General features: G+C 38.7%; 1 protein-coding gene across 1 annotated transcript in view; it reads left to right on the top strand.

Moving 5' to 3' along the window:
• The first annotated feature begins 3,223 nt into the window (after nt 1–3,223).
• The window catches only part of LOC143440922 (uncharacterized), a 30,304-nt gene continuing 22,534 nt past the window's right edge, over nt 3,224–10,993 (top strand). Inside the window, exons 1-3 of the mRNA XM_076927847.1 lie at nt 3,224–3,425; nt 4,526–4,614; nt 8,843–9,005. The gene's annotated coding sequence lies outside the window, so the exon portion shown is untranslated. The remainder of the gene's footprint in view (nt 3,426–4,525; nt 4,615–8,842; nt 9,006–10,993) is intronic.

Genomic DNA, 10,993 nt, shown 5'->3' with positions numbered 1-10,993 from the left:
GAATGAAATGAGCATAAGGTAGGATAAGAAAACTGAAATGAATTAGTTAGAAATAGCATAAAAACAAACTGAGATGGAACAAGAAATAAACAAATAGAATAAATCTAGTAACTCAGAGATGGAGTAGGAGGCAGAATATCATGCTTGAAGACAAAGTAGAAGAGCAGGAGGATTCAGTCAAAAAATGTTTCATTAAAAGAAACTGCTCCATGCATTTAGTGCTTTGATTATTATGTGTCAGGATAATTTTCTTTTCTGCTTCAATGTATTCTCTTGTAAACAATGTATGTTTATAGGCATCTTCTTCCTTAGGTTGGGGAAATTTTCTTTTATGATTTTGTTGAAAATATTTCCTTGGTCTTAGAAATGAAAGATGGCTTCTTGTATTCCCATTCTTTGTAAATTTTGTCTTTTCTTACTGTTTCCAACTTTTTGAATGATTCCTGTCAGGATCATTTTAGATTTAAGATTTTCTTTGACTGATGTATCAATTTCGTTAATTGCATCTTCTGTGACTTAGATTATGTCTTCCACCTCTTTTATATTATGTTGGTGATGCTTGTGTCTGTAGTTCCTGTTCTTTTCCCTAGGTTTTCCATCTCCAGAATTTCAGAGTTTATGTTTTCTTTATTGCTTCTACTTTCACACTCAGGTCTTAGACAGTTTTATTCATTTCCTTCAGGGATTTATTAATTTCCTCTTTAAAGGCGGGTATCAACAAAGAAATCTCCAATGACCAAGAAGCACTTAAAGAAATGTTTACCATTCTTATTCTTCAGGGAAATGCAAATCAAAATGACTCAAAGATTCCATCTTATACAAGTAGGAACAGCTAAGAACAAAAACTCAAGTGACATCATATGCTGATGAGGATGTGGAGCAAGGGAAACATTCCTTCATTGAAGGAGGAAGGGCAAACTTGTACAACCACTTTGGAAATCAATTTGATGGTTTCTCAGAAAACTGGGAATACCTCTAACCAATACCTAGCTATACCACTCTGGGTATATATCCAAAAGATGCTATGCCATACCATAAAAATTCTAGCTCAACTATTTCACATCGGCTTTAGTTGTAATAGACAGACACTGAAAACAAGTCAGATTTCCCTCAGTTGGAGAATGGATAAAGAAAATGTGTTGCATTTATAAGATGAAATACTTTTGAGCTATTAAAAACAAGGACATCATGAAATTTGCAGGCAAATGAATGGAACTAGAAAATATCATCCTGAATGAGGTTTCCCAGACCCAGAAGGACACACATGATATGTTCTCACTTATATGTGGATATTAGCCATAAAGTAGAGGAGAACCATGGTACAATCCGCAGAATGAAAGAAACTGAGTTACAAGGAGGGCCCAAGAGAGGATGCTTGCATCTAACTCAGCAGAGTAAAGAAAACAGATACGGAAAATGGATGGAAAGAGGGAACTGGGTCGGAGAGGTGGTGGGGAGGGGACTGGTAATAGAAGAGTAAGAAGGCTGAGATCAGAATGTAAAGTGAATAAACAAAGAAATTAATGAAGTAAAATAAAATTCCCCATACAAGTAACACTAGTTAAAGTAAAAGTGCAATTCATTCTGCAAAGTATACACTGATATGAAATATTTCAAATTTCTGACATAGTAAGTCACTCTGGAGAGATTTAGTGGGAAGGTGAATAAAGTCATTTTCTACACTATGTAAATTAAGTGACACTATAAAAACTCTTTATTTTTCCTTCACAAACTTCCATGATTACAAGTCAAATATGTAGCATTACACTATTAGCAATATTGACATGAGGGAAGACGTTTCAGAAACTTATGATTTGGAAAGGATTTAGCTGTCTCAAGAAGTCAGTGGGCTGTCAGTCCATTGATCCCAACTTAAAGCATAAAGAATTCAGTTACATCATGCTCATTAATACGTACAAAGAGAACATCTCTGTATTGATTTAAAAATGGGTCAAGAGAGAAGTATAAAAACAACCTAAAACTGAAGAGATGTCATAAAACAACTGATCAGCAAAACTAAAAACTCTGGCTTTTCCTGGGAGCTGGTTATGACAGTGGGATGGTCTTAGACAATAAGGATTCAATAGTGGGATAGCCCTAAGCAATGACCCTGGCCCTAATTTCCTGGTTTGCTGGGTCTTTATAGCCTGCCCCCAAAATTAAAGTTTCAGAGCTTGATCAGAACCCCAGACTTGCTCTCATTCTTTGTGTCTCTTGTCCTTTCATTCTTTTGTCCCCTTCCCTAAGGTCTCATTGAATCCCCGCGGGCCGGGGCAGTGTTTGAAAATTTCAGTATATACTATTAATCGTATGGTACTTTATTAGTTGATCTCTCTTAACGCGTTTAATGCAAGCCTTCATGCTCATACAAGGAGCTTCAAATTTTGGGGGAGTGCTTGTTGCTCCAGAAAATATTCAAAGGCAGAAAATATTTACAGATAGCTCACTTAACGGGAAGACAGTATATATAATTAGATCACATGTTCATTTCCTTAAGTTTCCCCTGCTTCAGCACAGCTATTGTGGCCAGGACAAATCTCTCTAGGAGTTTAACTTTACCCATGCTTTCCAACTGCCCTGTTGTACTGTTTGCTGTTTCTACAGAATGACCCCTGTCCCCGGGGCTCCCCAGAGAGCTCACAGAGCACCCTCTCATCATTCTCAGTCCCATTTGTCTTTATGCACATTTTCATCTCAGTGGTCCTTCTTGTATTTTATGTATGTTTTAACACATGCTTTGAAAGGGAGACAAACTTTGTGACTCATTTTTAGTACTGTGTTTGTGAATGCAACATAAGAAATCGGAATTCAGGCTGTTGGTTATATTTTGCTGTGCATTTGTAGCCCAGGAGGCTTTATTCCAATCTAAGAAGTTAGGCTGCCTATCTATCATCTGAGGGTCTCAGAACTCACTGTCAGATATCGGGGTGCAGCGTCCTACCAGAACCAGTTCTTGTCTAGGCTGTCAGCAAGCATGTAGGGAGGCTGTGCAGAGCAGGTCCAGGAAAGCCTAACAGCTGGAGCTGTGTGACAGGCTGCCTAAGACTGAGAGGGACGGAACGGAATCCCTGGGGCAGGGCTACTGGCAGGAGCAGGACATTGACAGCAACAGGAAAAAAGAAGGGAGGAGTCTACAATAGTAATAAAGAAAGAGAAAGCTCTTATGGGTAAAATGTTCAGGCGAAGCACGTGACCATATTCATGTTTTAGTGAGCGGGTCTAGGAGAACAGCTTGAATGATCTAGGCCAGAGTGACAGGAACTTTCCCCAATCATCTTGCTGTCTTCCGGTTTCCGCCTCCCAGTTCTCTTTGGACCCCGGAAAAAGTCTCTTCTTATGCAGTTTCCCGACCGCGAGCCTGGGCGAGTCAGCAGCCGGCAGCGCAGCGGCGGGAACCGCAGCCTGGGGACCCTGGAACCTCCCAGGTCAGAGGAGCTGCGGGGCTGGGAAACGGGCGGGAGCGTAGCAGGGGGGTGTTTTCCGCAGCTGCTCTTAGGAGGTGCTCTCACAATTTTGTTGTGGATGTCTTACTGTTGTCGGAAAGTTGAGATTCTATGAACTTGGGTTTATTGTGCTTTTTTCATCCATCCTACAGTTACCAGACTATTCAGTCATAAAGTAAACGCATAAAAGAGCAGTTGCCCTATCTTCTATTCCCTAATGTGGCAATTACAAAGCTAGTGGAAAGTAAATTCCTTCTTGCTTTCTCACTGCCTTGTTTTAATATTTGCTTATTCAAGGGAATGCCTTTGGCCCCGCTTAATAGGCTTCCCTAGAGAGGTAATATTTTGGGAGAAACCAGTGCAGATTTGGCGAACCCAAAAATATACTTTATCGAGCGCTACTGTTATGTAAACACTAATATTTACTAAGCAAACTTTTTAGTGGTCATGAATTTTTCATTAGAGTTGTGTATAGTTTAGGATGTAAATAAAACATTCACCAATATGCCTTCATATGCTGAGTTTTTTATGTTACTTCTTAGGTCCAGGCAAGCCCCGTAGTTCAGTGTGAGTGTATCAGACCCCACTATTTGTGTAATTAGAAAACCCACTATAGATTAAAATAAAGTTTTAGAAAGTATCTTTTGAATAATTATGATCACTCCCCTGTGTCAGAAAATTGTCTTTTTGGTTGAAAGAAAGCACTCTGCCCTTACACATGTGGCCAAATTGTTGTTTTTATTTTAGGGTTTGTTAATTAGGGATGTGATTGTGGACTTCTTGTAGGAGGAGTGGCAATGCCTTGACCCTGCAGACAGAGCTTTTTGCAGACACCTTCCTTTGGACAAGTGCAGCAGTCAGGTTTCTGTGGGTGACAGTGGTTTTCTTGAAATTTCTCTAGCTCCTCCTCATGGTTCAAAGGAGAATGACTGCATGTGTCTGAGCATACATGATTAGAGGAAAGAGACATTTTTATTTGTGATATTTTCTCTCTCCCTCATGTTTATCCTTTTGGAGGCGTCATTTATTTTTGTCCCATGACGAGTTCCTGGTGCTTTCTGATGACTCTTTCCCATATGCAGGTGTCACACTCCTCAGTCAGTCCTGCACCTGTGAGTCTGAACTAAGATCCCTGGATGGTGAAGAGAGGAGACTGTAGCAAAGGATCCAGGTATGTTAGAGGGATGCAGGAAGGGATGGGGAGGGGCTCCAAAAGATAGAGGACATGAAATTAGTTTTACCACATTTAGTTTCATTCCAAATATTTCTAGATACTGCAGTGAGAATAGCATCTGAATATTCTCATTGTAGGTATTAGAAGACTATGTAAGAATTAATACACAGAGGCAAATGTAATTTATTTTGTTTATATGTGAGGGATGCTGTCCACCTCCCACTAACATAACCGATTATATCTTCTTACCAATATTAAATATTTTCATTGTTATAATTTTAATATATTGTTTAGTCAGCCTCTTAGTTTTTCCTGCTCATAGAGTTTTGGAACATTTTGTAATTTGTTTAAGTTGTCTTATCTTTTATGGTTAATTTCTCAGTTTCCTAAAACAATGCCAGGAGGATTTTGATAAGATTTGTTTAGTCACTTTGTGTAGTATTAAACTCTGTCTGTATTACCTTCCCACTGATACCTGCTCTTGTCTGTCGTCCTGTCATCTGTGCCAGATTTGCACTGCTATAATTTTAATATATTGTGAAATCACCCTTGGGTTTAATCCTTCTCTCATATATTTTAAAATTTTTTGTGATTTCTCATTTTATAAATTTTTGGAATGATTTTCTTATATTTAAAAATAGCTGTATGATTTTGATATTTCCAATCTTAAAAACATTTTTTTTGTTTCTTCACATGTTTGAATGAGAACTGTCTTTTATGTGTTCTCATGTCTTCTACTGATGTTAGCATTCCATGTTCTTAGACAAGAATTTTTCAATTCTTACAGTTTTATTAATATTATTTAATCTTTTTTCACAGTCCAGTGGCCATTACACCCTGGTCTGCCCTCTTGACAGTTCCCCATCCCATTCCCCCTCCTCCATCTTCAAGAGGACATCCCCACCCCCACCAGACCACACCTCCCCTTTGCCTAAGGCCTCAAGTCTCTCAAGTGTTAGGTGTGGAGAAGACATTTTTAAATTTGTAATCCTTACTGGGTTTGAAGAATTTTTTCTTTGTTGGTATCTTTATATTTTGAGACACTTTGTCTAGGAAGTCTTGACAGTTCTGGAACTCTGTAGATAAGGCTACCCTTCAACTGAGAAATCCTCTGTCCCAGCCTCTCCAGTGCTGGAGTAAAAGGCTTATACCACCTGGCATGCTGACTTGTTCTGACATGCCCACACTTGAGAATTCTGCATTAGTTTAAGAAGATTGTGCGTCTTCTGCTGTTGTGTGGTTGGATTTCTGGAAGCCTGCTGCTCATTACTGGTTTTCAGTGCTGTTCATGGTTGTCTTTCTAAATGGCAGATATTGAAGCTTATCTGTATCACCATCTATCTGTTTCCTACAGTCATGTCATTGACTGGTTAATACGTGGGGAAACTTTGGGGAAATGCATTCATGTTGATCACATACTTTCTGGAAATAAACCATTTGATCATTTGTTAATATTCTGTGTTTTGCAAGTTGATAGATTTTGCCTTTCCTCTTACCTATGATAATTGTTTCCCACAGTCTTGACAGGAAATGCTTAAAAGCTTTCAATAGGTCTTACCAATTAGTATTCTTTATTTTTTAATAAAGTTGGTGGCTTTCTAATGGACCATAGTGACAGCCACAGAGGCATTGGAGGCTCTGGAGATGTGAACCATTATGTCAGATTTTTTGTTTTTAAATAGCAGAGTAATTCTCCTTCGTGTTCTTTATTTATTCTTCTGTGGATGGCCATGTAAGTTTATTTGAGTTTCTGGATATTTTGGATAAAGATGCAATGAACATGTTTAAGCAAGGGACCTTGGGTAGGTTGGAGTGTCCTTTGGGTATACACCTTAGAGCGATATGGGTGGATCTTGAAGTAATGTGATTCTCATTAATTTGAGGAACTGCCACACTGATTTCCATAGTGGCTGTACAAGATTGCACTCCCCCCAGCAGTGCAGGAGTGTTTCTGTTGCTCCACATCCTCTCCAGCATGAGCTGTCACTTGTGTTATTGATTTTAGCTATTCTGACAATTATGAGATGGGATCTCAAAGTAGTTTTGATTTGCATTTCCCTAACAACTTAGAGTGGTGAGTATATTTTACATGTTTCTTGACACTTGAGTTTTCTCCATTTAAAATCCTCTGTTTTGATTTGTAACCCATTTTTAATTTGGATTATTGGTTTTTATTTTCACATCTAGTTTCTTGAATTCTTGCTATATTTTGGGTATTAGTTCACTATTGGATGTAGAAAAAGTAGAATCTTTTCCTATTTTGTAGGCTCCTGCTTTGTCCAAGTGATGGTGTCATTGCCTTATAGAAGCTTTTCTGTTTCCTGTGGTGCAATATAAAATTGTTAATCTCGGTGTGTATGCCATTGATGTTTTGGTTTTTTGTTTGTTTTGTTTTTTAAAGTATGTCTTCTCCTATGACAATATGTTCACTTTTCTTCCCAACTCTGTCTTCTGTCAGATTCAATTTGTTTGTTTCTTTTTGTTGTTGTTGTTTTTACTTTATCTGCATTTATTTTATGCTTAATTTACTCCTGTGCCATGAGTTTTTGTTTCTTCAGTTTCTTCTGGGATATCCTTTTCTTCTGTGTAACTTCTGGCTTTGGGATAATCTGTTCCTTCTGAGTGAGGATCATCTCAATGTGGCAGGGGGAGCTCAAGTATGTGTTAATCCTGCCATGAGCTCTGGAGGTTCACCTGCACGTCGCATGTGCCTTGTTCCCCTAGATGTGTTCAGTGACTAGAGGATCTAAGTCCAAACCCTTAGGTTCAGAATTACTCTCTGTGTCTTTAAGCATGTGCAACAATAATTCAGCACTCTTTTTTGGCCCCCGTTTCTGTGTCCAGACTCAATGTTTGGTCTGGTCACACCTACTAACTACCATTATACTGATGGAATGGTGCCCATTGCTTCTTTAAAGTGACATCCTTCAGATACACTTTGTGGATATGGATACCCTTGATGGCTTGGGCAATTTCCCAGGTGTTCTTAAAGTGAACAGGAAGGTTTGAACCTCTTGATTTGCATGATTTTGGGGGGTCTTTCTGGGTCAAGAGAGTATTGAACCATCTTCACAGGTCACCTCTGGAGGCTTACAGGAAGAGTCAATCTGTTTGGTTTTATACTGCGGTCTTTGACACACTTGTACTCGAGGTTTATGCTGGGTTAAAGGGAATGGCTCTGCTTAGCTGCACAAACCCCATGCTACTTTTTGTCTCCATTGTATGTTTAACCTGCCCTTAGATTGAACTTAGTTACTGAAAAACCCTCAACTTTTCCAGGAACTGAGACATCTGTAGCATCCCCCACTCCTTCCCCAGTGATAGCCAATTAGCTCTCAGGAGAAAAGTGCCAAGAGGTCCAGATGTCTCAAAAGAGATTGCTTAAGCAAGCAACCACTGTTTATAGCAAGTGACATCATTACTAGCTAATAGAAATGTGTCAAGCTGCAATTTTCAAATGTCAATCAATCATGTACCTGTCAGGTTGGAAATACTGCTGTAGGGGTGACAATAAGGCAAGGCTTCACCACCCATCTACTGCACTGGAGAGGTTGGAGGGTCCGAGCTCCAGCTTAAATAAAGCTGCTTTGGTTTTGGATAGGAGTTGGATTCCTGGTGATATCTGGTGTTATGAGAGGACCTCAAGATCTGGGCATAACAATAAGTATGGGTCCATTTGCATTCTTCTACATGCAGACAGTTAGACCATTTTTGAAGATGTTATCTTTTTTTCAGTTTGTATTTCTGTTTTGTTTATCAAAAATCAGATGGCCAAATATATTTATGTCTAGGTCTTCAATTCATATTCATTGATCAGTGTGTCTTTTTCTGCCAACATTTTTGAGGTTTTTAATCCTGTAGTTTTGTAGAAAACGTGAAATTGGGAATGTTGAGAGAACTCTAGAAGTTGTTTTATTGTTCAGGATTGTTTTAGCTATGGTACACCTTTCATTTATGTAAGAAAGTGCAATTGCCCATTGAAAATCCTGAAGACTTGTGTTGGAATTTGCATGAGGAATGCCTTGAATTTGAATGCTCTTGGTAAGGTGGCTGTTTGTTTAAGATCTTAATCCTCTTGCTCCATGAGCATGGATCTTTCTCTCCTTGAATTTTGTCTTCAGTTTCTTCAGAGAATTGAAGTTTTTATTATACAAGTCTTTCACTTGCTTGCAGAACCCTTTATCATGGTATTTTTCTCTTTCTTTTGCGTTTATTCTTTTGGCAGATGTGAGCTTCTTTCATTTTTGTTTCATGAAAAGCTCCAGGTGCTTTCTGCAGAATCCTTTTCTCACATGAGGGTTTCCCACTCAGCCAGATCTGCTCACCTGTGTATCAGAACTAAGAGCCCTGGGTGGTGAAGACAGAGGAGACTCTAGCCAAGGAGCCAGGTATGTTAGAGGAATTCAGCAAGAGGGGAGGCAGAAGTGGCAATAGAAAGTGGATATGAAATTGGATTTTTCCAGTTTCTCTATAATTAACGATTCTAGAAATTTCGGTGAGAATAATAATTTAATGTGTGGTAATATGGATTTCTGGTTATAGGTTGTACAGTAAGCAGTCAGGTATTCTTAGTATTTGGTTAGTTTTGAGGTTTGGGAATGACTGTTGCCCATTAAATAGTTTCTTTGACCCAGACTAAAAGGCTATGGTTGTCAACGGAGACATTTGAACATGTACCACCAAATGTCAGTCAGTAGTGGATTCCCTTGTAAGGTCTATGGTACTCCTTATTGTTGGCTTTTGGCCTTTTCTTTTCTTTCTTTTTTTCTTTTTTTTTTTTCTGTGCACCTGCCCTCAGATTGCACCAGAAAACCTTCTGTTATACACCAAATTATCTGTGACACCACGATTACATCAACGAGTAGGCCTTCCATGTTGTGATTGTAGCGCACAGGATCCAAATCTGGGTATGGCCATTGATACCTCTACCCCCTGCTTCAGGTCTTCATAGCAGCTTTTTGAGACTGTGAATGCTACAAACAGGGTGTCCTAGGTGTTTGTAGTCAGGGTGAGTTGTCTGGTCTGAGTTGTTATTTTTTTCAAGAAGTTTCACTTGCTTTTTGTCTAAGTTTTCTCTGTCCTTGAATTGTGTACTAATTGATGCACTGTGTTGAGTGAGTCCTGGTTAGGGTGGATTAATTAGTTTCCTTGTTTTGTACTGTTTGCTTTACCTTTGTATCTCTTTGTTATTCTGAGCTATGTTCCTTCTGTCCTCACATTCTTGAGAGTCTTGCTTTGTCTAAGGAAAGGAGAGTTCCCTGCTACTCTGTCCAGTCCTCAGACACTGTTAGAGGTAAAGCTTCCTGGTTCAGTCTGTACATTCACTTGATGCCTGTTGTCATTTTGTATTGTAGGAGGTTGATTTATTCACTTATATGTAGGAACTCTTCAATTCTGATTCACTTGTGTATGACTTTCTTCAGCACTGTGTAAGATGACACTGATGTCCTTGTCATACGTGCAGTGTCCTCCTTTCGCTCTAGTTCTAATACAGCGAGTCTCAAGTTTAGTTTCTGGTAGGTGAACATTTTTTTGTCAGTACTTTAATTTCTGGTGAGTGTCAAGTCTGTTATATTGAACCATTGTATTACCTTGCGTCAATTTCATTGATTTCTAAATAACCCTCAAAATATCTCTTTCAATTCTATTTGTATTTTTACTTTTTCAAAATAGATTTGTTTATTTTGTGTATATGATTACTCTCTCTGCATGTACACCTGTATATGTGCCTGCCAGATGAGGGCTTCAGATCACATTGTGCATGGTTATGATGTACCATGCAGTTGCTGGTAATTGAACTCATGATCTCTGGAAGAGCAGACAGTGCTTTTAACCTCTGAACCATCTCTTCAGCCTCAACTGCATTTCAAAAGACATTACAGACTCTGAACTAAAGTGAAAACTAAAACTGTAGTGATGGCGGCAAATCCTTTTTCTGCTGCTGAGAAAACTCATTGTGAAGAAAGACCTTCTGAATGTACACAGTGTAGTAATTCTATACATTGTTTATCGCAGACAGCAGAGCTTAACTCCTGGGAATTCTTTGTAGCACTTCTAGAAAACTTTGATCTTTGAAATAATGCCATACCTCACCTATACCACAAAACTATCTTTAATATCTTAGATCTCTTTTTACAGCAGAAAGCATTTTGTGATACAGCATATAATAAAGGGATAGTTGTCAATTGTAGGTTTTTTAATATTCAGGAATGGGTTATGGAATATTCACAGGGAATGTTGAGGCTGTCCTCAGAGGACATTGTACACAGACGTGATTTTGGAGAACTATAGCAATGTTTTTTTTTTTGTTGTTGTTGTTGTTGTTTTGGTTTTTTTACGTTAGGATGCTTTTATAGAATGCCTTCGTATTTACCTG

This window comes from Arvicanthis niloticus, chromosome 30 (assembly GCF_011762505.2).
Source record: "Arvicanthis niloticus isolate mArvNil1 chromosome 30, mArvNil1.pat.X, whole genome shotgun sequence".
In the NCBI taxonomy this organism is placed as follows: Eukaryota; Metazoa; Chordata; class Mammalia; order Rodentia; family Muridae; genus Arvicanthis; species Arvicanthis niloticus.
The sequence above is the reverse complement of the archived record's forward strand: the minus strand, read 5'-3'. Positions and strand labels throughout refer to the sequence as shown.